The following is a 6000-nucleotide window of genomic DNA, read 5'->3' on the forward strand; positions in this document are numbered from 1 at the left end:
CAGCAGATAAAGATCTGTACGATCCATCCAGTCGGCCCAACAAGATAAACTCATATACCTACTTTATATGTATACCTGACCTTGATTTATCCTTACAAACAAACAAAGCAAACACTGGGCCTTCAGGATTGAGAAAAATGTAGTCCTTTATTTATAATGAAGGACTACATTTTTCTCAATCCTGAAGGCCCAGTGTTTCCGTTGTTTGTTTGTTTGTTTGCTTTTGTATGCTGTATTCCCTCTTTTTTGTGACTTGATTTATCCTTGCCATTTTCGGGGCATAGACTGTAGACGTCTTCCCAGTACTTGCCCCCGCCTCCCAACCACCGGTGCTGCCACCCAATCTCCGCTAAGCTTCTGAGGATTCATTCATGTTTATCCCACGCATTTTTGAATTCCGTTACCGTTTTCCTCTCCACCACTCTCTCTGTGAAAAAATACTTCCTGACATTTTTACCGCTTTCCCATCTCCGGAACAGGTTTGTTTGCAGATTAATACCATTCAAATATTTGAACGTCTGTATCATATCACCTGTTTCTCCTTTCCTCCAGGGCATACATGTTCAGGTCAGCAAGTCTCTCCTCATACGTTTTGTAATGCAAATCCCATACCATTTCTGTAGCTTTTCTTTGAACCGCTTCAATTTTTTTTTTTACATCCTTAGCAAGATACGGCCTCCAAAACTGAACATAATACTCCAGGTGGGGCCTCATCAATGACTTATACAGGGGCATCAACACCTCCTTTCTTCTGCTGGTCACACCTCTGTCTATACAGCCTAGCAACATTCTGGCTACGGCCACCACCTTGTCACACTGTTTCGTCGCCTTCAGTATCTGAGGATCTATCACCCCAAGATCCCTCTCCCCGTCTGTACATATCAGACTCTCACCGCCTAACACATACGTCTCCCGTGGATTTCTACTCCCTAAGTGCATCACTTTGCATTTCTTCGCATTGAATTTTAAATTGCCAAACCTTAGACCATTCTTCTAGCTTCTGCAGATCCTTTTTCATGTTTTCCACTCCCTCCGGGGTGTCCACTCTGTTACAAATCTTAGTATCATCCGCAAAAAGGCAAACTTTACCTTCTAACCCTTCGGCAATGTCACTCACAAATATATTGAACAGAATCGGCCCCAGCACTGATCCCTGAGGCACTCCACTACTCACCTTTCCCTCATCCGAGCAAATTCCATTAACCACCACCCTCTGGCGTCTGTCCGTCAACCAGTTCCTAATCCAGTTCACCACGTTGGGTCCTATCTTCAGCCTGTCAAGTTTATTCAAGAGCCTCCTGTGGGGAACCGTGTCAAAAGTTTTGCTGAAATCTAAGTAGATTATATCTATAGCACATCCATGATTCAATTCTCCGGTCACCCAGTCAAAGAATTCAATGAGATTCGTTTGGCACGATTTACCTTTGGTAAAACCATGTTGTCTCGGATTTTGTAACTTATTGGCTTCCAGGAAATTCACTATCCTTTCCTTCAGCATCGCTTTCATTAATTTTACAATAACCGAAGTGACGCTTACCGGCCTGTAGTTTCCAGCTTCTTCCCTATCACCACTTTTGTGAAGAGGGACCACATCCGCTGTTCTCCAATCCCATGGAACCGCTCCCGTCTCCAAGGATTTATTAAACAAATCTTTAAGAGGACCCGCCAGAACCTCTCTGAGCTCCCTCAATATCCTGGTGTGGATCCCGTCCGGTCCCAAGGCTTTGTCCACCTTTAGATTTTCAAGTTGTTCATACACACTCTCTTCCGTGAACGGTGCTATATCCACTCCATTTTCATATGTACTGCCAGTCAATCACAGTCCTTCTCCAAAATTTTCTTCTGTGAAGACAGAACAAAAGTATCTATTTAGCAAATTTGCTTTTTCTTCATCATTATCTACATAGCGGTTCGCAGCATCTTTCAGTCTCACAATTCCCTTTTTAGTCTTCCTCCTTTCACTAATATACCTGAAGAAATTGTTGTCACCCCTCCTTATATTTCTAGCCGCTTGTGCTTTCGCCAGACATCTCTCTCTCTTGGCTTCTTTCAGTTTCATCCGGTATTCTTCTCCATGTTCCTCTTCTTGAGTTTTTCTGTATTTCAGGAATGCCAACTCTTTAGCCTTTATTTTCTTGGCCGCTTGCTTGGAGAACCATATCGGCTTCCTTTTTCTCTTGCTTTATTTACTCTCCTTACATAAAGGTTTGTGGCCATATTTATAGCTTCTTTCAGCCTGGACCACTGTCCTTCCACTTCTCGTACGTCCTCCAAGGCCATCAGCTCCTTCCTCAGGTATTCCCCCATTTTACTAAAGTCAGCACGCTTGAAATCCAGAGTTTTGAGTGGCATCTCTCCACTTTAGCTGTTATATCAAACCAGACTGTTTGATGGTCACTGCTGCCCAGGTGGGCACCCACTCGGACATTTGACACACTATCCACATTTGTGAGCACCAGATCCAGCGTCGCTCCCTCCCTTGTGGTTCCGTCACCATTTGTCTGAGCAAAGCACTTTGAAAGCATCCATGATCTCTCTACTTCTTACCAATTCCGCAGATGGAACCTTCCAATCTACATCCGGCAGATTGAAATCTCCCAGCAACAGCACCTCTCTCTTCTTTCCCAACTTTTGAATATCCGTGATCAGATCTTTACCTAGTTCCTCCAATTGTGTCGGGGGTCTGCAGACAACACCTACATAGACAGAGGTTCTATCATCTCTTTTTAAGGTGATCCATTTCGCTTCTTCCTTTCCCCAGGTCCCTGTCATTTCAGTCGCTGCGATATCATTTCTCACATACAGAGCTACTACTCCACCTTTACGACCATCTCTATCCTTTCTAAATAGATTATAGCCTGGTATGTTTGCATCCCATTCATGGGAACCATTGAGCCATGTCTCCGTGATTACAACAACGTCTAAATCTGCCTACAACATCAGGGCTTGAAGGTCATGAACTTTATTGCTTAGACTGTGAGCATTTGTGGTCATTGCTTTCCATCTACATTTCAGTGGAATTTTTATCTTCTGTTTAGCTTCTTGTTTAGTCTCACTTCTTGCTCTGTTGGTAAGAAGTGATTTGCTAAGATTGTTGTTTTCATTGCTTTCTTTTCTACTGACGCATCTTGCCTTTAGCTGGGGGTGACCACTTGAAGTGAACTGCCTCCATATGCCACCCCCACCTTCTAGTTTAAATGCCTAGAAATATAGTCTGAATTCCTCCCCAAGGATTTTTTTTCCTGCCACAGTGAGATGCAGCCCATCGTTACAGTATAGTCTTTTGTTTTTCCATGTATTGTCCCATCCTCCTATGTACTTAAATCCTTGGTGACACCAGGCTTTGAGGCAGCTATTGAAATTCTCAGTACTTTGCAATCTTTTCTCTCCCTTTCCAAAGGTAGGTAGTACTTCAGAGAAAGCTATTGTTTGTATCAAAGGTTTTAACCCCTCTCCCAGCTCCTGAAAAGCTCTCTGTGTGGCAAGTGGGGTATTACTGGGCAAGTCATTTGTTCCCAGGTGGATAACAACATCAGTGTTTGACTCCTTAAGTTTCTTCTCTGATTATAGAGATTATTTGCTTTGTACTCCTGGTAGCTGAAGAGCCTGGAAGGCATTTCACTTTGCATGGCCCCTTGAACTGTGTTTCAAAGTTAATGCCTCTGATAATGGAATCCCCTAGTAGCAACAGTTTCCTGGTATGAGTTTCAACATTAGTGATTTGGGGGTGTCTTTCATTGCTTCTTCTTCTGCCTCAGTTCTATTTTCAGGAACATCACAGTGCTGTAATGGAGCAAAAGAATTCTGTAGGGGCAACACTTGTGAGGGCGGATGCTTCTGTGCCACATGACGTAGTCTGCCTGAGCCTACCGTGAACCATCTATTCTTAAGTGGTTTTATCCTTTGAGGCAGTGGTGAGAAGTTGGTATGATTCTGTGCAGTCCTAGAAGCTGCTTTAAGTGCATTCAATTCCTGCTTTACTTCATTTAGCTCCTATTTTAAACTTGCAAGCTGAAGACAGATAGGACAAGCCTTAAGTCTCCAGATGATTGGCCTTGAAACTAAAGCACCACAATTATTACAGAGAATAAAAGTCATCCTGATTGGTTGAAATGGGTATGAACAGGTGTACTATGATGGGGTTAACAGTCTGCAAAATCACCTGTGTGTGACTGAGGAGTAAAGTTAATGAGTTTTGGCTTGTCTATATATGACTGGAAAACCATTACCCATGGAGATTAAGCCTGCTGCTGGCATTTAAAATATAAAACTAGAGCATACATTAAACTTAAAAGCTTAGCTTTAACAAGTCAAACCCCTTCTAATTGGCCACATAGAATGGGTATAATTAGGTCTACAGCACAGTGGGATATAAATGGTAATTTTGTATTGCAAATATGGCAACCAGTACCTCCCCCTGTGGTTTAATATAGTTACCAAAATCTTCCAGAGATTCTCTCAATACCATTACCTTTGCAACCACGTACAAACACCTACACGTTAGAAAAAAACAAAAAACCTACCTGTTCAAAAATGGCTTATCTTTCGACCCAACATAAATGCTGAACCCCACGACGCTACAACACTATAGTTCGAATTGGTTTTCAAACAATCTCTTCCGCTCTTGTCTTACCGTTATGTGGTCCTACCATGCAGTTCCACCACATGAACCTTCTTATCATAACATAACCTTGTATTTGTTTATTCCGGAGTCTACTATCACCTCTCTGGCACCATGTAAGCCACAATGAGCCTGCAAATAGGTGGGGGAAATGTGGGGTACAAATGTAATAAATAAAAAATATTTCCCCTCTGCAAAAGCATGACAATTCATTGAGGGAAGATCTTCCTTTGAAGATAACAAAATAAGGAGTAATGCATTTGATACACTTTTCTATGATAAAGTGGTTTATATATTATATACAGGTACCTTTATCTGTCCCTAGTGAACCCACAATCTAAGTTTTCGTAGCTTTAGGCTTAAAGGCAACATGGAATATTGCTACTATTTGGGTTTCTGCCAGGTACTAGCCTAGTTGGACCATTGGTCCACGTGTTCTCACTGGGCAAAACTGCATTATTCACCTGTCAACCTGTAAGTGCAGTAAATTCTCATCCAAGAACAAAAGGATAAACCTCATCGATCAGCAGGGGACCCAAACTATTTAACACGCTTACAGATCTTCTCGTTTATTCAGACGTATCGGGGTGGGGAGGAAGGGGGGGGGGGGCAACGTGGCTGTAACACTATTACAGGCAACCAGTACTTTTTCAAAGAACATACTACTGTTCGCCGACCACTGTTCACCCCCAAGGCAGGAGAAATCTGCTTCAAGAAAAGGGAAAGGCCAAGATACCTAATCTAATCCATCTCTCTCTGCAAGAGAGTCACGTAATTTAGCATTCAGTTTCCCAGAACGATGCAGAGAATGACAGATCGGGAAATGTTCGAGGAACAAGAGGAGAACTAACAGCCCCAAGCTCACCTATCCGGATAGAAGCAGCACGATGGAAGAAGACATAGCAGCAGGTCCCAAGGTAAGCAAAAAGAAAGCCATAGCACTAAATCCCAATGTAAGCAAAAAAAAAAAAAAAGAGGGCTGCACCTGGCTACGAGAAGGGCTCTAATCTGGGGAAGAGGAGCCAAGTCAGCCAACACTTTGCAAGACACAAAAGCTCAGAACTTTAAATCAGAGATAACATCACCCAGTACCAGTAGCCCCACACACTGAAGAGATCGCCGATTCTCTCACCCCACACACCAACCTGGTAGTACAACGTATTAGGACGTTTATATCCAGCGACCCCCCGGCCCGATTCCCACGAAAAGGGTGACAATCCAGCACCGAGAATTCACAACTTCACACTTTCTTTCTCGCTCCCCTCCGTCTCCTAGTTTGAAAACTGCAAGGAAGGCCAGGAGGCCCAGCACCGATTGGATAGCCAACAGCCAATCGCGGCGCTCGGCAGAATGCGGTTGCTAAGGGGCGGAGCGTTGTC

The 6000-nt window shown here is 43.3% G+C and overlaps 1 protein-coding gene across 1 annotated transcript in view; it reads right to left on the minus strand.

Moving 5' to 3' along the window:
- Nucleotides 1–5792, minus strand: part of CCNB3 (cyclin B3) — a 92452-nt gene extending 86660 nt beyond the window's left edge. The window contains exon 1 of the mRNA XM_030210455.1: nucleotides 5767–5792. The gene's annotated coding sequence lies outside the window, so the exon portion shown is untranslated. The remainder of the gene's footprint in view (nucleotides 1–5766) is intronic.
- Nucleotides 5793–6000: the final 208 nt, after the last annotated feature.

This window comes from Microcaecilia unicolor, chromosome 7 (assembly GCF_901765095.1).
Source record: "Microcaecilia unicolor chromosome 7, aMicUni1.1, whole genome shotgun sequence".
NCBI lineage: Eukaryota > Metazoa > Chordata > Amphibia > Gymnophiona > Siphonopidae > Microcaecilia > Microcaecilia unicolor.